This window comes from Equus caballus, chromosome 19 (assembly GCF_041296265.1).
Source record: "Equus caballus isolate H_3958 breed thoroughbred chromosome 19, TB-T2T, whole genome shotgun sequence".
Taxonomy (NCBI): domain Eukaryota; kingdom Metazoa; phylum Chordata; class Mammalia; order Perissodactyla; family Equidae; genus Equus; species Equus caballus.
The window spans coordinates 53329011-53356667 of record NC_091702.1 but is presented as its reverse complement, the minus strand read 5'-3'; the positions used below and the strand labels follow the sequence as shown (position 1 = coordinate 53356667).

At 35.7% G+C, this 27657-nt stretch overlaps 1 protein-coding gene and 1 long non-coding RNA gene across 42 annotated transcripts in view; one reads left to right on the top strand and one right to left on the bottom strand.

Moving 5' to 3' along the window:
• The window catches only part of ZBTB20 (zinc finger and BTB domain containing 20), a 746634-nt gene that overhangs the window by 564874 nt on the left and 154103 nt on the right, over positions 1–27657 (bottom strand). For 38 of the 40 annotated variants that reach the window (XM_070243773.1, XM_070243799.1, XM_070243783.1 and 35 more), the window contains one exon: positions 19458–19508. The gene's annotated coding sequence lies outside the window, so the exon portion shown is untranslated. Of the gene's footprint in view, positions 1–19457; positions 19509–19838; positions 19979–27657 lie in introns of those variants that run through there. The other 2 variants (XM_070243766.1, XM_070243777.1) reach the window with 1 other exon arrangement.
• The window catches only part of LOC138919254 (uncharacterized), a 131698-nt gene that overhangs the window by 36597 nt on the left and 67444 nt on the right, over positions 1–27657 (top strand). The window contains exon 4 of one of the 2 annotated variants that reach the window (XR_011429268.1): positions 962–5211. The exons of the other annotated variant lie outside the window; for it this stretch is intronic. This is a non-coding gene — a long non-coding RNA (uncharacterized lncRNA). Of the gene's footprint in view, positions 1–961; positions 5212–27657 lie in introns of those variants that run through there. 2 annotated transcript variants of the gene reach the window in all.

Here is a 27657-nt window from a genome sequence, read left to right as displayed (position 1 = left end):
TTGATTTTTGCTTAGAAAAATAATCTAAAATCAGAAAGTAGGCATTTAAATAATGTGAAAGGATTTAATTACCAGGAAACCAATATTCTTCTTGCAAAATCAGTGAGATGGTAGGTAGACAGGTATAAAAAAATATGTTTTACTACACATTTATCCTTAAAAGAAATCAGGGAGCCAGTCTGAAGTAAGTGCACTGTTTCATTCTTATTTCTATTTTAATCTCTCTCTCTCTCACACACACACACACACACACACTTATAATTTCCTAGAGCTACATATGCTAAGCAGGAAGTGAACACGGTACTGTGGTATGGATTAATAAGAAGGTCCTACCTTAGACAGGATGATCTTAGAAAGCCGCTTTGGAGACACGTCTTTAAAGAAAGACTATAGAGTCAAGAAGGACCCAACCAAGTAAAGAGTGAGTTTAAGAAGTGCCAGTGCCAGCATGCTTCAGTGAGAGCACTGAGAGAAATAAAGGTAAGTAGTCACAGGTCTCTTCCAAAGTAAGAGATTTGTGGCACCTAAGCACACTCAACAGTAAATACTACTAGAAGTCAATCACTTCCAGGGTGAAATATCAGAGGAATAGAAAAATTCACTGGGTCCTGGCTAGAAAAACATCTTTTTTTTTTTTTTTTTAAGGAAGATTAACCCTGAGCTAACTACTGCCAATCCTCCTCTTTTTGCTGAGGAAGACTGGCCCTGAGCTAACATCCATGCTCATCTTCCTCTACTTTATATGTGGGATGCCTACCACAGCAGAGATTTTTGCCAAGGGTTGCCATGTCCGCACCTGGGATCTGACCCAGCAAACCCAGGCCGCCTAGAAGCGGAATGTGCGCACTTAACCACTGCGCCACCGGGCTGGCCCCTTAAGAAAACATCTTTTGAAGTTAGACCCCACCTTGCCCTGGCTGATACTGGGGAACAAGATAAACAAAGGTGCTTTCACTTGCAGGTGCCATTGCTGCTGATAAAAGCTCCTCTACCACAGAAGGGCTAATAGTCATTCCAAAGCAAACCGCTTTTACCACGGCTGCCAAGTGCAAGTCTGGGACTCCACTTCATCCCACACAACTATCCCGCCAGAGCAGGAAGATCCTGAGGTAAACAGAACGACTGCCACCACAGTTAGCTGGAAGTTGGAAATCAAGCATTCAGATCCTCACCAGCTCTGGTTACCAGCTGGGTAACCAGAGAAGTGATCTCCCAGGTCTGTGAATGAATTCTGACAACTCCAGCTGGGGGACTCCTGGGCACGTTCCTAAATGGCAGTAGCCAGCAACAAGATAGCTGTGCCTCCTCATAATTACCTAGACACTCCAACTTAAAGTCAGACATATCTACCTATGTACCAAGTGGTTGAGGACCAATATAAACAGGACAGTTTGCTGAGTTCTGTTCATAGAGCTCATCCTGAATCTTCCTTCTTTTTCTCTCCACGTTGCTTTGCTTCATTCGTAACTCTTGGATTGAAGTCACGTGTTAGTTGCACTATTTTGCTTCGGGCTTGTATTCTGATGTTGGCTTCATGGACTTAATGACAACCACTCTCTAAGGACTTGGACAAAACACTGTTCTTTTCCACACTGCCCAGCTCAAGTGGGTCAAGTCCTCAGTAGCTTAGCTCTTGTACTCAACCCTGAAATCACACATGGAGATGTCTTCCAGGTAAGGCTTCTTCCATTGTAAGGAAAGGTTAGGGCACTGGTAACTTACCCTCTTCAAACAAGAAATGATGGCTCCAAAAGAGGAAAGGGAAAGATAGCTGTCACTCCATCACTCCATTCCAGGAAATCTGTTTTTCTGGGTAAAGTTGAACAAAAAATTGGAGGGAAGGAGATGCATTTTATTTTGTTATGTTCGTAAGGAAATGGCCCTGTTCCCATAGACAGAACAATGTGAGCGGAAAACAACTTGGAGAGTGTTCTAATAAAAGTGGAACAAGAAAGGGAAAATTTTGTGACATACTAAGTGTTTAAATCCATTTTAAAGACTTGGTGCCAAATAGTGTTAGTTTCACTTTATAAATGGATCTGAAACATCCATATACGATGCGAAATATTTTACTAAATGTGTTCTACTATTGGAAATGAGACCAAGGACTCTGAACAACCAGCCTTACTGACTAAAGAGTGGCTAAATGCAAATCAAACTCAGCTCACAGGAAGAGAAGATGATTGCAACCTCTCATCCCCTAAGTATAAATCTCCAATTCATTACTCGAGGCATTCTGCAACTGTCACTGGGTCAACAAAACAAAAACAAGGGATGAAGGTAAATCCCGGTCTTTTCAGCAGAACAGGTGGACAAATACTCATGAGAAGAACACACGGACCAGGAAGATGACAGCAGAAAACTGCCCACGCTCAGTTCACTTCTCTTTCTCCATTTTGCAAGTTTTCTGATGATTTAAGAGAGCAGAGCAGGCCTCCTAGTAGTAGCCCAATAATGGTCCTCCACTATGAAGACTTACTGAAATCGCCAGGGAAGCTTTTTTTCAAAATAACCTTTCCCTCCGTCAGCTGAGAAGTGTGAGTATAATCGCTTCAAATGAAGGAAATGAAGAAAATTAAGGTACAGTGGTAGGCTTGCCATCAGCAACTACTACATCCCTTAAAAATATTCTGAAAAGCTGATATTCTGACAATATTCTGAGAAGCCAAGAATCTTGGTTAACTTTATATGACCATGATAAATTCGGCACCGCACCAAAACATGCAGGCTAATTCACTCCACATTTGCCTCAGCCAACAATATTTAAGGGAGAGGCCCAATATGCCAAGTCACCAAATCATAGCTTAGGGATGACTCATTTTGACAGGAAGAGCAGAATGTTTCAGTCTCACCTCCTTGAACCCTGCTCATTTTAATATAACACCACATGATTCCTACATGCACCACAGAGGCAACTTTGAGTCTTTGGATCCAAGTGCTGTGAGTGATCTGGAACAGTGTTCTCTCTTTCTCTTCCCTCATTGTCATGGCAACGGGAGGCAAAGGTGAAAGTCAGGCTTTATACCTGGACTGCTGGCATATGCACCCGGGCATCTCCCCAAAATAATTCTGGACCATAGTCACACATTGACATTTTGAGCTCTGCTTAGGGTAAAAGGAAATCATGTCATATTAAAAGCAACTCTTTAGTTATTTTGTCTGTTATCTTGTTCTCATCAGGAAATTTAAAGATCTCTAAAACACCATTTTTCAAACTGCAAAGTATACTATTAATGGTCTTGAAATTACGATAGTGTGTTGTAGGTTTTCAAAGAAATGGATAGGATAGGCTGGGATGGGGTAGGATAAGATGGGATGGGATAGGATAGGATGGGATAGGATAGGATGGGATGGGATGGGATAGGATAGGATAGGATAGGATAGGATAGGATAGTATGGGATGGGATAGGATAGGGTGGGATGGGATAGGATAGGATGGGATGGGATAGGATGAGATAAAACAGGATAGTGTGGAAAATATTTGTAGACACCACACATAGGAAGGGTAAATATTGTCTTGTGAAATTTTTGCTTCAATTATATATGTCTGCATGTGGGTACTAGGTAATGATTTAAATGCATTTCTTTTTTTCTTTTTTTTTCCTGCTTTATCTCCCCAAACCCCCCAGTACATAGTTGTATATCTTAGCTGCAGGTCCTTCTAGTTGTGGGATAAAAAGCATTTCTTTCTATGGGTCGTTATGAAAATGATTGAAAACTACTGCCATAAGGGATACCTATCTGATTGCCAAAATAGCATTTCTCTGCAACAAAGCTACTGAGCTGGTCAAGTTCCAATTCTAAGTAATCAGTCCACATATTACAGGACTTAAAATCATCTATTTCCCTTATCCACTAAATTCCAATAGTGCTTTCTGGTCACAGGAACAACTAAAAATTTCCAAATGCTACCTTGGAGGTGATGTCACCCTTTCTAAAGAAAACGAATCCACAGACAACAGGTCGCTAGATCAATTCATACCCGATGAGAAGCAAATGTTTCCAAGCATCCTTGTGTATCTAGAGCTTAACTTCCAATGGAGATAGCTTTGCAGGCCATAATGTTTAGGATCTGTACATTGTTCTATTTATTCTGGAAATTAAGTCTTCTGTTCCAAGCATCCATCAATCTGATACTAAATTCATTAGCAAAATGAAAAGAACACAACATACATTGCTATTAATGGAGTTCCATGCATGTCACTCCCCACACAATGTACTAAAAATGGACGCATCTCTATTTGAGTGTCTCCACACAGATATCTGTGCTTCTCAATACATAGCATTTCAAGAGCGAGGTTTTACTTAAAGCTGCAGAGACACTTACTTTTTAAAGCTCCCTTTTCAATGCTAAACTTTAGGAATTTTTACCATCAATTTATGTAGACTGAATCTTTACTCTCTGGTGGATCCTTTCTTCTACAGACAAGAGCCAATAAGGAGAAACCATGGTTTCTGGTTTAAAGAATTTCTATTATAATATTCTTTAGAGTCCAGATATTTCTTACTTTCTGTGACTTCTTTGTGTGACACTGATACTCCGCTCATACTGCTTCATCTGCCATCCTTATCCACAGAATCTAGGAACACTATAATACATAAAATTTTTTAAATGAAGATAAAATCAGCTAGTAGCTTCCTATTGGAGCACAATATTTACACTTGCACTTGAGTAGGGGAATTTTTCTTGTTCGGAGCAGAATACAGTTATTATTTCACAGATTTTTAAAACGTAATTATTTTTCCCAAGTTTGAAATAATAAACATTTTTAAGATATCAAGATAAACAGTCTGAATTCATAAATTACCCAGAAATGGTAATACTGCACTTGAATTTTTCACAAAGTCTCCCATTTCTAGCTAGCTTGGGACAAAACTATGTATTACCTAGATTTAAGGAGACCAAAAAACTAAAATTTGAAAATACTTTGAATTACTCACTGATTTCCTTTCTAGAACCCCAAGAGAAACTGAGCTGATTTCTCACTTCCCCAAATGAGCACCTATGGTCAGTTAGGGGCGAACAAGCAAACCTTAAAGGAGTGTTTCAAAAACAGAAAATCACACAGGTTGCTCAAGGCTCACCTTCAAACAATTTATTGGACAAAATGTCAAGAAACAAAAAATAAACACTAAGGGAGAGAAAAGTGGAAATGGAGAATATCATACTGTATGTTTAGATGACAACGTGAACAAAGAAATAAGAGAAAAGACCATTTATTATTTAAATTGAAAGATTGCTCAAATGAGTAAAAAGTGAGGGAGTAGGTCTGGGGAAAAAAATCCAGGTAGACTACACACTGCAAATGTTCAGTAAAAAGATCCAAAAGGAGAAAGGAAATCCATTAGACATTGGGTAAGACAAATAAATAAAAAGAAAAGTGAGGACCAATTTGGAAGGGACACCAACACCAATACCAAGTAGGTTTTCTTTTGTTGTTGTTGTTCTGTTTTTTCGTTTGTTTCTTTTGTATGCCAAGGAAATAAGTCAGCTAGTAATAAGTGGGGCAATTCAAAGACTAGATTTACTAAGTTAATATCAAAAAAATACATATGTACACACACACACACATATATACTAGGAAAACATTAAGGAGACTCCCAAGCCTCAGATATACTTTGAAGCACACAAATTTGCAAGTCCTAAATTCAAAATAATGACAAATACAAAGGTCATTCTAAAATTAATTAATTAGCTAGATGTAGACAAATCACCAGCATCAAATGGGTGCCAACCAAGAATAAAACTGCCCCAAATACCTAATGAACCTATCCTTAAAGTGGCCATTTTCACAGAGTACTGAAAGTACATTAGCAATGTGACCCAATCACAAAAAAAGGGTTTAGAAACTACCGTGGTAACCAAAGACAAAAAAGGGGAATATATACAAAACCATAAGATTGATGAAAAGATTAAGCCCCCCTTGGATAATTGATCCTCTCACATCTGGGCTTCCTGTGGGGTTAAATAAGCATCTGTAAATGCAATAACCAGAATATACAGTCCATTCAGATTTTCAAATAGCTTTTGATAAAATTTCACAGCAAAAATCTGTGCAAAGAAATTTTAAGTAAACATGGAATTAGTAATATGTATTTCCACAAGCACAGAATTATCTTAAATATAGGAAGCAAAGTATAATGTGTAGATGTGGAAAAGGCAAGTAAACATTATTATAAACTTTGACCATGGAATTCAAAATGTCATTTGCACATCCTTCAGAGTTCACTATCCTCTTTGGGTTGTAAAACATCAAACCACAGCATCAAGGAATCCTAAAGAGCTGAGATGGCTTTCCATATATTATAGATTAGGGAACTGAGATTCAAAGAGTATTAATAATTGCCCAAGGTTAAAACAAACATCAGGAAGATTTTATAAGATGTGCAAAATAGAACAAAAGTTACCATATGAGTTCTCCTGTAGGCATGTGTTGAATATTACATATCACTAGTAATAATGAATACAAGAGTATGTACTTAAATATAACCTTTGACACATGACCTTCAAAAGAAGACCTTAAAAGAATTATAGTACATTCCCTGAAAACATCTCAACGTGTTGTGGCTATACAGATGTCCAAAATGCTGGGCATCAACAGAAGTGCTTTGGATCCAGCCTTGAGGTTCTCCAACATTTAATAGCTGATATGGGAGAATATGTCTGCAAGGAAGATATCAAGGGAATAACGAGGGATATAGGAAGGAAATCAGAAGAGCATGATGTCATGGAAAAGAAGGGCTGAAAGCATTTCAAAAAGGAGGAAGTGGTCAGCAAGGTGAAATGCTCAATGAGATCTCAATAAGAGTTTGGTGAAGTGGTAGAAATCTCAGAAACAGATAGGGTGATGAATGAATTGGTGCGGAAATGGAAATAGAGAGTAAAATTATCTCTGGAGAAATTTGAGTGTAGACAGGGGAAAGAGAGAAGACAGTAGCTAACAGCATGTTCTATTTTTATAAATGACACTAAAACTTATCAAAGCTAGGAAGCTGACTCATTTGTGACTCCTCCATCATTCCCTATACCTATTTGATCATTCCATGGTATAGATTATATCTCCACACTCTTGAATGTATCATCTTACATTCATCATCCAAGGACTCACTAACAATGATAGGATAAAATCCAATCTGCTTAGTATAGGATTTATGGCCTTTTATGATCCAGCCAACATTGCCCATCTAGTCTTACTTCGTACTTCCACCCAAAATGCAACCACATTAAAGGAGTTGCCATTTCTGAATGAGCCAGGCTTTCTCATTCCTTCAAGCATACTATTACTTTTTCCTAGATTTTTCTTCCCCAGTGCAACCACTTCCCCACCCCCTCTTCACCTATCAAATTCCTACTCATCTTTTAAATTTTCATTCAAGTGTTATCTTTATGAATCATTCCTTGATCCCCTAAGTAGATTTCATGTGCCCCTAGTAACCTTTTTAGGCCCCTTTTAAGGTACTAATACTTGTGGAATTCTATTGTGTTTCAGACCCCAGCAGCCCACAGGTCTCTTAAAAGCAGACATCCTACATTTTCATATACCCTATACTTACATATCTCTGTACATAATTAGCACTAATAAATTTTTTTTAAGTGAACGAAAGGATTGATTTGTTACTAAAGACATGGTACAAATCCAAAGTATAACCAGCTTTAGATTACATCATAGATGGGATGTACATAATTGGCCACTAAGGGAAACTAGTGATTTGTGAGTCACAGGTGAATTTATTTCCCTGAAAATTTTACGTATTTGAAAATTAAGATGAATCACATTCTGATGTTAAAAAAAGTTCACTGAACTACCTTTCAATTTGGTGACTCTCCTCACTGACCTCAGCTTGTCCACATTTAAAACAAGAATCACCTAAAAAATGCACTGTAATATCCAAAGCACTAAAGAGGATATAAAGTTATAGATGATACATTCCCTGCTCCCACAGTTCATAATCTGGTGGGAAATTTAAGACATGTGGAAATATATACTGCTTTGAACCACCTTCAAGTGTTATTTGGACAATAAGTGCCTTATAAGTAGCAAAAACCGTATATAGAGTGACCCTGTCTTAAATGAATGGTTTGACTAACGCCCTTAAAATGAGAAGACATTTCATGCTAGAGGTCAAGGCCAAAGAATCTTCTGACTCCAGACAAAGACGATCTCTCCTATTCTAAATAGGTTTTAAGCATCATCCTACTTAGAGATAGGAGAATGGGCACAGGTAAAGTCACTTTGCCTGTCTTTCTAATATCCAAGTAAAATGTATAATAGAAAACATTAGAAATTAAAAACAAACAGATAGGTAAGTGAATAATTTTTGAAAGGATTCAGTTTAAGGATTTCAAGGTACAAAACAGTTTTGTTCTTTCCTGTTGCTGAGCAGGACAGATGAGTGATTAGGAGGAGTTGAATGATTTTTCATGGCTCATTCAGAGAACTTGGTTTGCTTTTACATGTGTTTAAATCCCAAACTTGGCAGCCTTTTCTTCTTCCAGAGGGCTTATATGTTATTTGGGGATTGTGTTTGTTTTTTCACTGAGCCCCCCAACTCAGTGTCTATTAACATAAAATAGGAAGATATGAGGTAGGTAGGGGGAAATTCTGTGATTATAAAATCTCTACTCTATTTTCTGTATTTAAATTTCAAAAAATTAAAAGCAGATAAATTATCAATTGATCAAACTGTTTTCTAGTATCTTTGGCTCTCAGACAAGCATCTATAGAAATAATTGTCAACTTGGGGGAGGTTGATTTGAAAAGACCCTACAGGTGGTAATTTTGAGCTCGACATTCTCTACGGTGAGAATCACTGTTCTCCTTATTCAGGCAGCTGATATATTACAGCGGTAGCGACTTACCTATTTTCAACAGTATTATTTTTATTCTTTGAACTTAAAATTTCATCCTAAGGTATAAAAAAAACAAATACATGACAACTGGTCAGTCTCTGAAAATACAGGCCCAATGGTTTTAAGAGGAGATTCAATATTACCCATAATCATGCTTTTTTCACCATAATTCCCAGGCAGACCTGTCATAAGCCCAGGAAGAAGACTTCAAAAGAACTTCCTGAGAGCTGTCCTCTTTAGGGAGGAAAATAAAAGGCATCTGTTCACAGTAGGCTATAGACTTTGCAGGACTTCTGCACTTCAGTTTATTCAGAGATTTTCCAGAAGTCTAAAGATGATTGTGCAGCTTTAAAACAATAAGAACCATATAGCTAACTAGCTCTGTAAACCAAGGGAAAAACAATTAACTTAAGAGATGCCTTATGGAGTTATTGTTCCACACGATAAAACAAGGACATTAGGGGAACAAGTCTCGGTTAGAAGTCTTGGATCATTCGAATTGTTCTAACTGATGAATCTTCTTCAAGGAAAAAAGTGGGCTCCATTTCTGTTTTTAAAAATCCAGAGTGTCTGTAATAGTGCAACTAATGACAACCTTCCCGTTACTCTCACTTAAGAGGAAACCCTATAATAAGAGCTTCCAAAAATGTCAAATAATACTTGTCTCATAACAGGGCTTCTTTGTTCATTCACCATGTCTCTTTTGATATGCAGAGATAATAAAAGTTCATGTGAAACTCAAGGTAATATAGAGCAGAAGCCAACACTAATTCTGTATAAATATGTCTGATTAATAAGAGTGCCATTGTTATGGTTATTTCGTGATGTCACGATTGTTACAAGAACAGAGGAGAGAAGTACTCTTACTCTCACTGTTTTTGTTCACCCTCTGTCATCCAACCAGTTTGCGAATTCTTGTTCAATGGGGGAAATGAAGGATAGATTTTTGTCCATTAATTATTTCTGTTTCATTAGTTCATCTCATGAGCTGTGAAACTAGCTTTAAATTCAGGAGGAAAAATTAGAGGTTTTATTCTTAAATTAAACCTCACATCCTCTAAAAAAATGAATACATGCTCCAGGCTTAATTTCTAAGCTCTCTTTTCCACATGCACAACTACTGTATTATTCTGGGTCTCAACAGCACCTGAAAGATCAAATTTAGCATGATAACACTAAGACCTGGTTAGGAGCCTAATATGTTAAACTTAAAATGTGATTTAGTACTACAACCATACGCAAGGTTGCATGTGGGATTCAGTACCGAAAATGAGAACCCCATCCTGATGAAATAACAAGAAAGCCCAGAAATGAGTACATGGTTCCTTATCGGAAAGGAAATAGAAAACAAGTAATCGATAACAGCATAGCTTCACGGCAAACAGTCAGGCTGATAGATCTTGAAGACAATTCTAAGGCTGGTAGATAAGTTTATAGTCATTACTTTGCTTTTCTCTTTAAAGTCTTATCGCCCAGATCCTGGCTTCCCCCCTTGGGGCAGCAGTATGATATAAAAACTTAACAGTCGGTCTTAAATTTAGCTGACATTTTTATATCCTTCACAACATACTCTTTAGATTGCACCCAAGAAGGAGATTATTAAATAGTAGCAGGAGACCAGTTACCAGACCATTTTGACTGAACCAAAAAAACAGCACTGGGCCTTCTTGCTGACAAATGAAACAACATTTATACAATCAGTATAATCAATTTCATAAATAAAGGGCTATTAATGACTGGGGGGAAGAAAGGAAAGAGGTTCTATTTCTCCCAAGCCCCTTCATCCTCTCCTCAAACCCCGCAATAATTTCAGCAGTGATGGAAGCTGGCGTGAAAGGGAGTGGACTTGGCTGAACTGGAGTCTCCCGCGAAGCAGATTCCGTCAGTTAGAGGCAAGGACACATTTCTGTGATTATTTCAGACTATTTTTTTGTGGTAATTAGCCAGAGTTCCATTTTGCTGGAGCTGGCATCACTCACGGCTCACTTATTTTTTTTTTTTAATTTAGGCTTTTCTTTCCTTTTTCTAAAGTAAATTTACATATTTTCAGTCTCTCAATCCCTTCTATGTTTTATTTATGAATATAGCCCTTCTTGATAGTAACTTTAATGTGAAAGAGGTAGTAATTAATGTCCCAGTCTGCTAGGTTAATCCCCTTCCACTCTCTCTACAGAGAAGTTTAAGGTAAGTAACAGTTTACAGTCAATATTAGGTTTAATTATGCTTAATGAGAGTTAGTGTCTCTGTTTACTAACTGCATTTTTGTGTGTGGATGCTGGAAGAGTTTTCCCTTGGACTCATTCTGATTTGTTAATAGTGCCACTGTGTCCTGTATATTCAGTGCTTAAATCTATAAAGCTGCTCCTGGAGAGCAAAGCAGGTAAGGCACCTGTTTCAGCTGAGACACCATTAAATGAGTGCAGCCTTAACACAACGGCATCTTTCTTTGGGAAGAGAGCTATTATTTTGTAATGCTTTCCAAACAGATCCATTTGAGAGGCTAATTATTGCCTGAATTTTGGATCCTGGGTAAGTCCATACATATAAAAAGCCATTTCAAACTAAGTACAATCATCAATGGCAGTTAATACAAAATTATAGAATGTTAAACACTTCTAAGACTTCCTGTGTTAATCCTTCAATGTTATCATTTCAAGTGTTAATATCTAAAACTACTTTGACAAGTCACTGGTTTGGTCCTTTTCTCTTTTTTTGCCTAAAAAATGTCTTTTATATTAACGTTGTATTTAATTTTATTGTAGCCTATAGAACAAAACTTTCGTTTCCTTACTAAGCTATAAAAATAAGCACCAAAGCAAATACCAAGACATGGAGGAAATCATATAGTGATCCAAAGCAAATTTAGTACACATATTTTTACAGAATATCATTTTGCTATGTTTGTGTTGTGGATAAAAATTCTGAGAACAATTGATATAGTTTCTCTAAGTCTATTGATAGGCTACTCAAGTCAATGAACATTTACTGAGTACCTGGTCTAAGCTAAGCACAAAAATGAAGAAGGCATATTCCTTCCCCTCAAGAAGCTTACCATCTGGGAAAGAAGACAGACATAAGTAAAAACTAACTATAACATGATGCGATAAGTGTTACACTCAGGAGAGTAAATGTGAAGGAGACACTAAGAAAAGATGTGCTGATTCTGTATTAGAGGATAAAGAAGGCCTTCACTAGTGAGATCGCATTTTCTGGGCCACATGAAGGGCATAGCTGGCTGAGTGAACCGTAAGAACAAAGACATAAAGCGTGGCAGGACATCATGTTCTGAGAAGCCAGCAAACAGGGCAGTGTGGGCAGAAAGAACTGCGTGCTTAGGGAAAGGAGGTGAGGTGGGAAGAGTGGGAGAGGGTTGGAAGTTAGGGGCTCAACAAGTACATTGGAAACAAATTAAAAAGAATTTTCAATGTCAGCCTGTATTAATATTAATTTTAAGTAATATGAGGAATAGGAGAAAATGAAGAGAGATCTTTACCAAACAAAGATGAGGTTAGCATAAATCCTGAAAATTAAACTGAACATTTCTAAGCCTATTGATCTCTGAGAACTATTTTCAAATTCCAAAATCCCCATAATGTATTTATAAGTACTTACATTTATTTTAAAGAATTAGTTTTCTGCCATGGGAAAATAAAGCTCCTAAAACGTGTCTATCTAAAAGATTAAAAGATTGGAAGATTACGTATCAATGGAAGCTAGTGGAGAGAGGCTGGTGGAGTCATATCCCAGGGCATTCTGGGAAATCTGCAAGTGATTAAACGTACTTTGTGAAATAAAAATTTGCTTACAATAAGTTTCAGAAATTTTTTGCCTTTTGAAAATTCTACCTTTAGTTTGTAGATCCTGACTATACCTTTGCCCTTTGGAAAAGCAGAGGCAAACATTTCCTTAAAAACTACCAACTAACGGGTCTAAAAGTAAACGAATAAAATCCAAACTATAAACTTAATCAGAAAAAGGTCCATACATCTGGACATCCTTCTGCACTCAGCTAAACTGACTTTTCTGCTATGTCTTTTCTATAGTCCCTTAAGCTATGCACATTTCTGAAAACCACTTGACCAGTTTCTACTCTTCCCCGCCATGCTACTTCAATCCATCTTGAGGACTTTCGAATTACTGTCAGACACTGGGCATTCATAAGCGCCTACTTCTGTATCCCTGCTCAATAAAAACAAAAGAGAAAAGCCGAGATTCAAAGAAGAATAAAGTTTCTCTCACCTTGATAAACATATTTAAAAAGTCGGTCTCGTCCTGATACCAGAGTTATATAAAATAAGTATGATCTTAGTGCTAACTCACAGGCTATCATACAGAAATCTCTCCAAGTATGTACAACAGACTTAACAGACTGCTGGAAATACGCATAAATGCTTTTGAGCATGGTATGCATATATAAGCCAGCTACATATTATATTTGAATGTACATATTTTATATACGTACACGTACATTTACATTTCAGCATTTATTCCTGAAAGTTAAAGGAAAAATACTTAAACTGTTTTCATAACACAAATTCTAACTGAAATAAAATGTCCTTTAAAAACTGTAATTAATGGCTGCTGTGTCAAACAGTGAACCAAAGTGTCAAACCTTATAATTCACAGTTTGAGAGGTCACAGCTCAAATTATGACTTTAAAAAACTGATTATCTGTGAGTAATTTGACAAATCCATCTAATATACTCTGAATGCATATAAAATCTTTTTGAGAGTGAAAAGAATGTATATCCAAGTGGACAGCTGATGGAGGAAATGGCATTTTACTGAACAAGGCTGAAGTCCAGCATAATGACTTGGAATGCCTTTGAATGAGCATGCAAGGCTGGAAGGCCAAACAGTGCACTTGTCCAAAGGGAGCATAATGAACAATCTGATCAGAAGACAAAAATATTCCACACACATGTCCAAAGAGAGGAAGGGAAAATATACATTTCCATCACTTGCTCTTTCATCACCATTACTACAACTCAATTCACAGGTAAACTCTGGACTATTAATAAACAATCTTTACAGGAAATAATTTTCCGTAATTTAAAAAATACCAGAAATTCTTGTGATTTTTTTCGGTCTGAGATTTGAAAATACATATCAAGGTCACCTACATTATATACAGTAAACCAGGTTTACAAAATTGTTTTCTTTATGTCTCACCTTGAGAGCAAATATTGCTTCACTTATCTTCATCCCAAGGCCACCTACCCCTTAAAATATAATCTGAAATAATTTGATGTGCCTGCATTTTATTAATCTAGAAATGATCCACTATTAATAAGGCAGGCCATTGAAGATTTCTCTGCAGTAGACCAAATTCCTCACCCATGCCAGAATTGAGAAGTCCAGTAAAATAAGTCATTTCATTATATACATATGTTTATAATGTTTATTTATGTGTTTATTATATGTTCCTATTAGGCTGTAAGCTCCACAAGGGTAAGGACTATGTTACTTTTGTTCGGCAGTTATATCCAAGACCTAGGAAGTTCCTGGCACAGAGGAGTCAATAAATATCTGCTGGAGGATGAAAAGAAGGGATGGAGAGAAGGAAGCTGGGGGGCCTATGGTTAGCTAGTCTCCTCTAGTATTATACACGTGATTGTGGGGAGAAAAACTGTACATTCTATTTGGTCAATTTACCTACCTTGTAATTCACTGATCCATCCATCTATCCTAGAAACTATAAAGAGGAAAAAAAGCTTCTGAACATACAAAGTTACCAGATAAAACAAATTAAAATAGATGAAAAATGAAAAAGATGGAAATTAGAGTGGGGAAAAAAAGATGTTTATACATATATACATGTGTGTAAAGACAATTTATTCATAAGAAAGGAAGGAAGTTTGCTTCTTAATTTCTTCAGTTTAAATTAATCTTATTATAACCACTATTATAATGCTCTTATTATAACAAAACACTAAGAGAATATTTACTAGTTCCTCATCTGGCCACGCACTATAGTAAACACTACATACCCAGGTTCCTTATATCATGACCATAATGTCTATTGGAGGAGATAAGTATTCAATTATAACAAAATGTAGTAAGTTATAATAGTAATAACATAGGTTTTGTGAGATAACAAAGCAGGATTCTTCTCTGAACCAATAAAATGCTTAAATGGTTATTTCTCTCCTTTGATGCCACTATGTCGTGTTCCAAGAGACTTTTCTGACACATGGAAAGACTGTTGGCTCTTGATGCATGGGGAAATATATGCTCTCAAACGTTACTAGTATAAACGAGATCTGAATGTGTAAGTCACTATATAGTAAGAAAACACATTTGAAAAATGTCCTTTTTCTTATAAATGAAAGCCTCACTCTGATTTCGCTTAGCCTGGTAGTACGTTCCTGTCATTCCGTTGGACCAGCCCACACATACTGGGCTCTTGATAGGTCCTGGGCTCGACCATCTGGCCCTTTATTTACTTAATTCTTTTTTAATACTGACAAGTGTATTAGTAACACTTCCTTGATCACTGGTAAATATAGAACCACCGCACAACCAAGATTTTCCCTAATTCTGGAAGTCACTAATTAGTTGTGGGTAGGAGTTGAGGAGTATTACAAAGATATGTTGAGCAGTACTACAATAAGTAATCTGATTCCCAAGACGAAAGCATGTTAATCTGCTTCTCACTTCATTAGAGGAATAAAAAACATCTTGTCATCAGGAAAGGATACAAAGAGAGACCTGGATATCTGGGGGAAGGGTAGATAGGGAGGAAGAATGAATGCAGCATTTAGGCAAGAAATACAAATGCCCTCATATCTTGGACAATGTTCATGGTTTTTCTTGAGATCTTTTGATTGCTTTATCAGTGCGTTTCATGAACATAGTTTATTCAATTAATAAACACAGGCTTCCAAAGGAAACTAATGGGGTAAATGAATCCTATTTAAAAGAACAGATCGTTCTACTGGTACTTAAGTTATACATTAGGCAACGTTGGAAGCTGCATTAATCTTTTCAAACCAGTAAGATCTCAATCACTTGAGCTTGCAGAATAAAATCCTGTAGGCTTAAAGGAGAGAATGCAGTTTCCAAAGATGCTAAAAAGTCATTTAGAGAGACGATACAGTCTAATTATAAGTACTGAAACTGGGAATTTATGTATTTTAAGTCCATTAGAAAACACCTATTTTTAGGTGTTTTTTTTTTTTTCTCTGTTGGATGAGAAATACTCTAACACTGTTTAATTTTCTGTAAGGTTTAGATTTTTCAAAGACATCAGCTTATTGTTGTGTATGTTAATTCAAGCATTAAATTTAAAATATCATAACTCAACGTCCTGAAACTAAAGATTTTGTGTAGGGCCGAGTTAGTTGTCCTCATTTCTAGGATCAAACAACACAGCACGAAGCAAAAGCCTTTTAAAGATTATTTTGGGTTTCAGTCTATCTCCTTTGTTCACAGACATTTTGGGGAAAGGATGACATTCTCTCACAGTACTTAACCCAAATAACTAGAATCTTAACTAAAAACTTATAAAACTGTGGATTGTGAGGTAGGTATTAGTATAACCTTAACCAAATTTTGTAATTAATGGACAAAAGTTAATAGGTTCATATGCGGAAGTACATGATGAAAGGAGAAAGAATAGAATAAACAAGGGGAAAAAAGCGTATTGTTTAATATGTAATTTAAGAACTGTCAAAGAAGTGGGGCATGTCTTATTTACTGGTATATGACAAAAGAAGAATGGATACTTTTGCATACAAATAAATGCAGGTATAGAAACATAATAGAAGTTTTGTGTTACAATGGAACTTGAACTCCTCTGGGCAGTGATCAGCTAAGAAGGAACAGAGACAGTTACAATGCAGTGATTAACTAGCTGACAGATCTATTATTCATGGCAGGTATGTAAGCAGTCAGGGCAGCAATGTTGGTGGCCTCTCCTCATCAAGCAGCTTTGCCAGTACAGACTGGATGCCTGGAACCAGGCAAGACACAAAAAGTAAAACCTATAGCCAGCAAAGGGGAGATTCAGCCCAATTCATCTCCAATTTTAAATAGTACTAGAAATCTCCATTGAAGAATGTTTTCCTTTGGGATTGGTGTATATTGTATTTACAGGATGTTAACTAACATTTACCTCTATTTATCTTACTATGTATAGCAACATGCCCGAAACACATACCCAAATATTCCCAGTATATTACAGAAAAAAGTGATTTAACATTAGTTGGCAAAAATTTCTGTTGATAGGTATGATCATCAGGTTGTTACATGAACAGATGGTCCAAGTGAGTCCATTTCACTGACACTATATTATGTGGGTCTTTTCATCCCAGAACAACCAAATCAAACAAAAACACAATGCAGAAGAGGCCACTGTGCCTTCCCCCGTCCGGTTGGCAGCTTTATCTGTGAAATACAGGGATAGAAAACCAGCGTGGACTATAATCCAGCACAGTACCATTTCCACATAGTAGTTAATCGATATTTAAGTAATCACATTCAAAAATCATCCTTATATTTGTGAAGATGGAAAAATACATGTGATTTATTTTTATTTATCTTTATTTATTTTTTTGAGGAGGAGGATTAACCCTGAGCTAACATCTGCCACCAATCTTCCTCTTTTTGCTGAGGAAGACTGGCCCTGAGCCAACATCCCCACCCATCACCCTCTACCCTATATGTGGGATGCCTGCCACAGCACGGCTCCATAAGCAGTGCTAGGTCCATGCCCAGGATCCGAACCCGGGAACTCCAGGCTCCCAAAGCAGAGCACTCGAGCTCAACCACTATGCCACCAGGCTGGTCCCCACGTGATTTAGTTTTTATCTTTCAACTCCAAGGAGAAAAATAAAATAGTCATATTTTTTACTCTTCAGTTTTTTAAATTAACCAACCGTTTACAGGAACAAAATGACTTACAATTCTTTATTGGTATTCAGGTCTTTCAATGAAATCCCAGAAAAAAAATATATTTTAAAAAAGCAAATTCCTATATTAAAATCCATTTCTTTTTGAAAGACTGTGCTCTCCCTGGGTAGATATTATTTTTACTAAATAATTTTTAAATATACCAGCTGAAATAATCACAACCAAATGAATTAATAGTCTAGCAGATATCCAATCACCAGTTACTGCATTTTACACCATGAGATCTCTTAAAACACACGCACACGTGCACATACACACACACACGCACAGTATTTGGACTCTTAGTACAGCAGCTTCATATCTATAACCAACCCAAAATATAAAATATGACCTTGATTTTGTGAAATAAAAATAAATAATATTGTGGGGCAAGGGAGTGATAAAAATTAAGAACATATTTCTATCTATAACAGCTGGCAGTAAAAACAATAGCTGAAAATTATGTCACTAAAATGCACCTACACATGTGACCACGAAAACTTAGGTGCAAGGAGAATTCTGGTTACCTCTCTTCAAAAAGAACTGATGAAGTTTGAGGTTTAAGAGTACATCTTTAGTACTTCTGTACCTTAAAATATTGCCAAGGATTAATTTTTCATCAAGTTGTCATTTTCTCTGACATTTGGTTTTATTAATCAAGGCATTTATCATTAATTTGTAAAAAATATCATAATTAAGCCAAATAAAATAAAATCCTTAAAAGGTTAAAATTAGAAAGCAGGTGAATGAGGACTTTGACGTTACCCTGTTGACACAGGAGTTTGTGAAAGTGTGGGAATCAAGGTTTTGCAGTGAGTTTGTTGCCTCGATCTCGAGGCTGGCTGGTTTTTAAAAAATGTTATGGAGATTTGATTTAAAGCTCTCTGACAGTTTTGACATTCAGGTGAAAGTACTGCTGCTGCATTTGGAACAATTTGCATATCCCACTGCTAAACGGAATGTTTGAGGTGTGCACTGGCGTAAAGAAATTAAAAACAAGCTATCACACATGCTTAAGTGTATGTATTCACAAAACTGATGGTTGGATCACACCACCCCATCCCCCTCCAATGTAATCTGTGATTTACTCTTCTATCATAAATTACCCTACCATGTTATTCTTGCTGGAAGGTCTAACCAGGCATGTAAGAAGCCAAGTAATTACAGCCCCCTCTTGTCTAAGAACCTTCTTCAATCCCTATGAGCTCCCTAGACACAATGCAGCAACCCTAGTCTGTTATAAACTTCTGGACTTCTGACTACCAGGACCCACTAATTCTCACCTGAATGGTTTTGTTGTCCCCAACAAATGCATTTTTATTCTTAGAGTTAGTTGAAAAGCTCTTCCTGATGAAGAACAGGTACTGACTTTTTGGCTTTAAGCCAATACGTCTATTTAAGAAAAGGGTAAGGTATAAAATCAGAAGAGCTCCACACTGATTTTTAAAAAGGGGAAAGGCTATAATGCATTCCGTATAGACAGAAGAAGAGGAGTAGCAACACCCAAGTAGGCTGAGATATTCTGAGATGACAAAAGGTTTCTTCTTTTTTGACTTATAATTTCAGATTACTTTTTAGGCAGACATAGAAAAAGATATTTAATGTGTCAAAGGACAATAAAGGAAAGACTTGAGGTAATAAACCCAAGGCCTTAAATATTATAAAACATTTAAAGAAGATAAAACCCATTTAAGAAAATATACTTGGACATTACCTTCAGCCTTCAGAGTCTCAAAGGGCAATTCTTAGCACTTCTTTTGTGTGACTGCAAAAAAGAAATACTTAAAATTAGAAGTCTGCCAAGGAAACAATTTACATTTCCATAATGTCTTTATGACTAGTCATGAGAAATAGGTAGCTGAGTTTGGGTATGTCAACTAAAATCTATAGCTTTAAAAGAAAAATAAAGGCTAGCACGTTCATTTGTGTATATGCAGAACAAGAACTCAGTAAAATGTGGCACAAATGTACAATATAAACCGCTGTGGGTGTAGAGTTTAGATGGAGAATAGAGTATTTATTATAGTATGACCATGAATACCCTGAATAGTGTTATTAGAAGCTTTCTTAATTTACAGAATTAAAGGTTTTGTACATTTCTTTTTTCTTTTCTTTTTTGCAGGGGAAGATTCTCCCTAAGCTAACATCTGTTACCAATCTTCCTCCTTTTTCTTCTTCCCCTATCCCCTCCAAAACCCCAGTACATAGTTGTGTACAGTTGTAGGTTCTTCTGGTTCATCAGTTTGAGCCACCGCCACAGCATGGCTGCTGACAGATGAGTGGTGTGGTTCCACACCTGAAAACTGAACCCAGGCAACTGAAGCAGAGCGTGTCAAACTTTAACCACTAGGCCATCAGAGCTGGCTCTACATTTCTATTTTTATAATTAAAAAAAGACTAATCCCAAATAGGCTTTATCCTATTCATTTGTTTACTCTTAATTACAGGGATTTTGAAAAGATTTACTGTGTATAATACACTGGTAAGCACTGGTGTGTTAGGAAGTATACAAAGGTAAGACACAGGCCTCATCCTCAAAATAGTGAGTGAGGTTGTAGAGATTTGCATAAAAAAAGATAATCGAAAGAGAATAGAGTAAATGAGTGGAAAGAAATAGGGAGCAGAGTGTACCATGTTCAATATAGCTTGAACTGGTCTACAGCACCCAATGCATTGACATTAGAACATGGTTTTATATTTCCTGTCTTAGCAAGCTAGGCTAATAGCAGGGTCCTACTCAGATCTGCAGGCAGAGATGTCAAACAAATGGATGAGTCACTTTTAAATTCCTTTCCATCCAAATGCATTTTGATAGTATAGAATCAAAGTTAGGACTGGGAGCAGTACAGCAGGCAGGATGCTGAGGTGCCTTTAAAGATAATTTGGCGAGTTTGAATCTGAAATGATGTAATTAGAAACAACTCTTCTATTAAAAATTGAGTTTGATATTTTATGCCCTTGGAAAGCGATCTCTCTAAATTTGCTATGAAATCTCAATGATGACCTTGATGTCATATTTACTAATAATCTCCACAGAGATTCAGCCATTCAAAAAGTCTCAAAAGCAGTTTTACTAATGGAAATGCATACATAAACATCAGGCAATCCTATAAACCAGTACATCTACAGTAAAAGACCCATTAAAATGAAAATGGTCTGAGAATTTTAATTGACTGGATCTTTAATATGCATAAACAATATGTTACAAAGGGAAAACAAAGAACCAAACAACAAGCCATACCAGTATGCCAAAACAAAGCTGAGTTTAGGCTGTACTAACAGAAAAATGGGATCCAGAAAAGGAAGGTGATAGTCCTGTTGTATTCAGAGTATATGAGAATATCACACTTATTCTGCAACACCAAACTCTACCAGAGGCACTGGGAATTAGAATCTGTTAGGAGGAGATCAGAACTGTTAATCATGGATAAACAGAAGATAACTGGAGATGGAAAAGAAAAAATGTTCAGCTTATAGGGAGGAGGTGGGAAAGGACATTATGCTGTAAAAATATTTTTTTATTTATTTATAGTGTGCCTCCCCCACTAGATGCACATGCCACAAGGGCAGGTACTTTGTCTCTTTCACTGCATCCGCCATTTCCATGAATAGTGTCTGCCACACAGGAGATGGCTGAATATTTATGAATGAAAGATGAATGGCCTGACGACCCTATGAAACCGCCACTAAGTCTGTATCTATTTACAGATAAAGAAATTTGGGGTTAAAGAAGTTAAATGTTAAATGTTATATATTAAATTAAAATTTGCCCTTTACAACTCTGAACTTCTACAACCCATTGTTTAGTCTCCCATTCAATATTCATTCTAGAAGGGAAAACAAACCACGAGCAAATAAATTGTTAGACTTACAATGTCCTATAATTAGTACCATGGGGGCAAACAAACGGCATTGACAGTTACATGGGCTGATATTTTAGGTAGGGTTAGACAAGAAAGCTTCTCAGAAGGGGTGACAATAAGAAAAGGCCTGAGTGAAGTGAAGGAGAGAGTCAAAAACATATCTGGGGGTGGATATGGGCTGTTGTAAGGATTAAAGGAGATACATATTACCTTTCTTAATATAGTGGCTAACAGACAGCAAACAGTACTCTCAATAACTATTATTTTATTATATTGCTATTATTTTTATAAATGGTGAATTCCCCCACCAGATTATATATTTATCAAAGACATTCATTTTTATTTCCCTATAGCTCCTGAAATAGCACCTAGCAAGAATTCAATAAACATTTATAGAACAGAAAATAGGAAGACATAATTACCAGTTCATTAATTAGAAAAAGCAAATAGATTATATGAATATGAAAAAGTCATCATATTTCATATGCTTGAGTCAATCTAACTCTGTTAAATCAATGTCACTTAATAATTAATCTTTTTCTGAATTAGAAAGAAAAAAGGGAAAAATATATGAAATGACTAGAGCCAATAAGTCATAGATTAAAAAAAGAAGAAACAATAAGAAAAAAATGAAGTTGTCAATCAGGCCACTGTCTTGACCATTAACATACTCTGTCTGCTTCTATCCGATTAATATATTTTCCCAGCGCAAGGATACTACTGCACAGGTATCTGATTCATTTGTGTATCCCTAATACAAACACAGGGCCTGGTATATAGCAAATATTCAATAAATCTTTGTTGAACTGAATTGAACTAAAATTATCTTTAATAGTTCTGATGCTTTTAAGTCAGTTCAAAGTTTTTAAAAAATTAATAAAACAAAATAGGAGATTACAACAGAAAAAAATATCAAGTGTTAGGTTTTGGTTCCGCAGCAAAGGAGTAGAGAACAAGGTTAGTTTTCACCAAAGAGTGAAATGTAAGTGACTGCAAGATACTGGCAGGGTAAGAGACAGATCAGTAGAACAGACCACAAGGAGTCGAGTGTGGGGTAAATATTACAGGTAGCATTTCCACAGTGTTGAGATACCTGACTAATTATATGAGAGAAAAAAAAATTTGTTCTCTACTTCTTACCAGGCACCAAAATATAAATCAGACTGATATATTTTAATATAATAAGTAAAACAATCAGAGAGCTTTAAGAAAACCTATGTATATAATTTTCTGAACTCTAAGGTGAGAAAGCCTTTTTAGGCCCATAAGCAGTAGTATATAACATAAGCAGTGGTATGTAACAGAAGCACAAAGATTTATGAATTTGACTAATTAAAATTAAAAATTTTTATAAGTTCAAAAATATCTTGAAGAAAACTAAGAGGCCAACAAGAAATAAATATTTTGAATGTATATAATATTCATAGGGTTTAACAGTTTTTATATATAAATGAATAAAACAAATATCTCATTTTTTCAAATGAACAGGAAATTCACAATAGGAGAAATACACGCTGATATATATGAAATAATATTAATCTGTAATAGCAATGAAAGAAATGCGCATTAAAATAAACTAAATATTCCATAATGAGCTGGTTAAATAAATTATACGTAATATAATAATAAGTTGCCAATAAATACAGGAAGTAAAAGTTTATAATACACCATTAAGCTTAAAAAGCAGGTTGTAAAATGGTAATAAGAGGATATCAATGTTTAATAATTTGTATTATATATCATATATACATATATATAGATTATGCACAATGTTTGGTCATATGTATGTATAAATGTAGATCTGTAGGTATGCATGTGTATGTATTAGAAAAAACATATTCATATTAAATAAAAGCATGTAAAGACTATATATACTAAATTATTCCTAGTACTTATCTCAGGTATTAAGATTATGGCAGATGTTTTTCTTCTTACAATTTCTCTTCAAATTTTCTAGAACAAACACAAAGTACTTTTTATAAACATAAAAAGCACTAAAACAAGACATCTAGTCTATGTTGCAGAAAAAAATTAGATGATATATTATTAGATTTTCTGAATGTTAAGAAACCCATTTGAAAATGTCTATCTGGTGAAATGTCTATTTGGTGAAGACCACCTCCATTAAATCTGTAGATTTAAAAAAAGAAGAAGGAAACAAGGAAAGAAGATTGAGTGAGAGAGGGAAAAAAGAGATCAACAAAGAAAAAAGAAAGAAAAATAAGATTTGTAAAAAAAACCCAGCAGCCACCTATAATGGTATCTATTAGATTCTTAGAAGCCAAATTTTAACTGATTACATCTTTAATTAAATTTTCAAAGAAAGGCATAGCCTGGAATGTATAAAACTTAAGAAGTTTGGGGTTATATATATAGTTAGCATACTACTATAAAAGAAAACAGATAAAACATGCATCAATTTCAGTGATAGGGCCACCATAGAGAGACCAATAAAATATGCCAGGAGAACAGATGAAGCCATACGCAATGAGTTTTGAAGTAGAAGGAATATAATTCCAAATAGGTGAAAATTAAAAGTAAGGAATTGACAATTTAGGACAAAATGAAAAGGAACTGCTAAACGCTATCCTCTATCAATAATTACAGAAAACAAGTCTTCAGTAAATAAAAATTTAAATACTAAGTTTGGTTGTATCTCATCAAAAATGTCAAATGAAAACCAATTTATAATCCTTACAGAACATCAGAAAGAACCTGTGCATACATAGCCAGGAGGACAAGATATATTCCCCCTAAGACTGGAAAAGATTTAGTTCTAGTCCATCCATAATGGTGCTTCTTAACGTGGAGGTATTCGTTTTGGCTTTGGGTATTATCAGAGTTTTTAAAACAGCAGAGAAATCTCATAAGTTCTAAGGTGGACTTCATCAAGAACCCATAAAAGTGACCTGGCTAAGCCCCATACTAAAGACATCTAAGATCAAATCAAATTACATTGGGCCAGAGCTCTCGGGCAACAACAAAAGACCATTCACTGGACTCAATTATACTTGCTATTAGGTATTTCAGTTTCCCTTCCAAACAGAGGGGAAAAGTTCAGAAAGATTATGTGCTAAATACTGCTTTTAATCCTAAAATCCAATCAATTTCTTTTTTTTTCTCACTTGTCTCTTTAAAAGTAACCCAAGCCTTTCCCTTTATTATGTGCTGCTTGACTCTGTTTATTTTTATTTCCCAATAGCAGAATGCCTTAAATGAATTCTTAAAAACCAACTCACCAACAAATAAATAAATTAAAACTCAATGACTATAAAAAGTACACAGTCTAACCTGCTTAATTATTAACAGGTAAACAGAATGCATTTCTGAATTATTAATCTCCTTCAACTAAAAACTTTAAAGTTTTGAGCTTCTAAGGCTCCATAGAACAATTATTTTAAAATATTCTATTAAGGCATTTTACTAAAAGCAATGAAAAAACACGAAAGTAAATGGAAACTTAAACATTTGCACAAGCGCATAAGCCAATACAACACATTTTTGAGATTTCAGCAGTCAATAAAATTCCCTTCCTTCCAACTTTCCTTTGTCCTCTTTCAGATACTTTATGTCACAATACATTTGGACAGAACGAGTAGAAACATTCTGGGCTAAATTATATTAATGAGATTGATATAATAACGGTTTTGGAGAAAGCATTTCTAGAACATTCTTACTCCTAAGTACATCATAAGAAGTACACAATTGTGAAACTATGCAAAATGTCAATAATTCTGAAACTAGAAGGACAAAAAGAAAGAATGAACAGAAGACAAAAATCATCATTTTCTCTGGACAAAATACCAGCTCAACTAATATACTGAAGAATGATGGCTGTTTGACACAAGTAAACATTGATTATTACCTAGAACACCAAATAATTAAATTCTATGGTTAGCTAAAAGTTCACCAGGGAGAATAAAGTTTTCATTTTGATCCTTTTAAATAAAAACCTAGGATATACTAGCAGATTTCGCTACCTTGGTAAATAGGGTATTACAATTTTGTCTTTCACTGAAGATGAAAAATTTATACTGCTTTAGAGAGTGGTTCTTGATCTTTTGGGGGATAAGTCCCTCTGAGAAGATGATAAAAACCAAGGCTCTTCTTCTCTAGAAAAGTATATATGTTCACAAAATTTTGTATAAAATTTCCAGGAGTCCAGAGACCCACGTAACGACCACTTGCCTTCTAATTTGACAGAATTCTAAACACGTAGACATAGGATATTGTACTGACTACACAGTGACCCTAGAACATAACAAGCATGCTTAAAGTTGCTTTTTGAAGATACCCCTAAAAATGAACTATTTTCTAATGATTCGTCTCCTTTTTTCTAAAAGGGGAGTATAAAAACAATTCTGCTTAATTTCATCTTGGTTAAAGGTTAAATATGTCTCCTTTCAGGACAATTGCACTATCAATGCTTGAGCTTTAAAACAAAATAGTGCTGTTTTCAAATTATTCCACATTCTAGAAGTGGTAAGAATTTTCTCACACTTTTGTAACTCTTAGAGGAGGCAGGCTCAGATAACAGCTACATTTTCATCTTCACTTCTACAGATTATGTGATATTAGCAAATACATAAGCATGCTCTGTATTCAGGTTTTGTTCTAAGTACTTTTATGTATATTTACCTATTTAAACCTCACAAAAACTCCAGGAGGCAGGTACCTAGATATTAGATGTCATTATCCCCATTTTATTGACATGTAAACTGAGGCACAGAGATTAAGCGATTTGCCGAAGATCACCGGTCTGCTGAGTGGCAGAACTAGGATTCACACCCACTCAGGCTGGCCAGTCTGCACTCCTACAACCACACAGGTCTAGTTTGAACCCTTCATGAGCTGACGGGTTTTATCGTGTGGTTTTATATTTTAACACAAGTCCACCTCTTCACTACCATGCAAGAAAATGTGTATACTGTTTTGTCATACATATTCATTTAGGAGTTTTTCATAAGTTGCTGACAAAACTGGCACCACCTTTGTGCAGCTGGCAGTTATACGCCATGGTAATTTTCCCAGAGTCAAATACCCAGATGGAAAAATAAGACACTGCTATCTCAGTAAATGTGGAACCCTACAGTAAAAGCTGACCCCTCGTTTCCTTTTTGGAAATAGTCCTGATGAGACAAAATTGAATGATTATACATTCTAAAGGCCAACCAAGACAACAGGACAAATGGGCCAAATTATCATAATAACAGTTCCCAAAGGTGAGATTGTCGTGATTCCTAATTCGTTTAAAGAGAAGAACAAAACAGATTACATGAGTTTTACTGTCTAGGCTTAAATAGTTTTCATGAAATAAAATATTAAAATAAAATGCATATTTAGTGAGGGCAGGCAAGTTGCTTCAAGTGACCAAAGCTGCAGCAACCTGAAAATTTTCTTGGCATATGCTTCTCACTGACAGATTGAGCGTTCCCAGAGATAGCAACAAATTTGTATCTCAGAATTTGCTTTTAGTGTACCAACCTTTGTATTTTGAGTAGTCCCATGAAGAGCAAAGGCTGATAACAGAAAAGAAAAAAGAGAGAAAAAATCTCATCCTTACAGTTGGTACAGAAAAGTTTTCAGTTATAAATTTATCCCATTTAATTTTTACTGAATTATTCCCTACATATAAATGCAGTCAAGCAGGTACTGGTGAGACCACAAATATAAAAGGGCAAAATAAAGCAGAATGCTCAGAGTCCTGAAAAATGGTTAAAGATCAGATATACAGGAAAGAAGGTATAGCACAAGGCAAATAGGAAGACACATACAGGACTACATAACAAGAAAGAACCTTGATAACCGAGGCAGCTTCTTGTCACTAGACCCAGGGACTTCTATGGAGTAACTGATCCCAACACAGGCAAGCGAGGCTGTGAACGAGAACTTGGTTAAAACAGAAAGTAGACCTGAAATAAAATATCACCCTCGGCTCCTTCTGTCTCTAAATCATCCTACATACCATAATAAAACAAATATTTGGAAATCATCTAATTATTACCTTATTCCCTATGATGATTCCCAATCACTTACAATTTTAAATCCTAT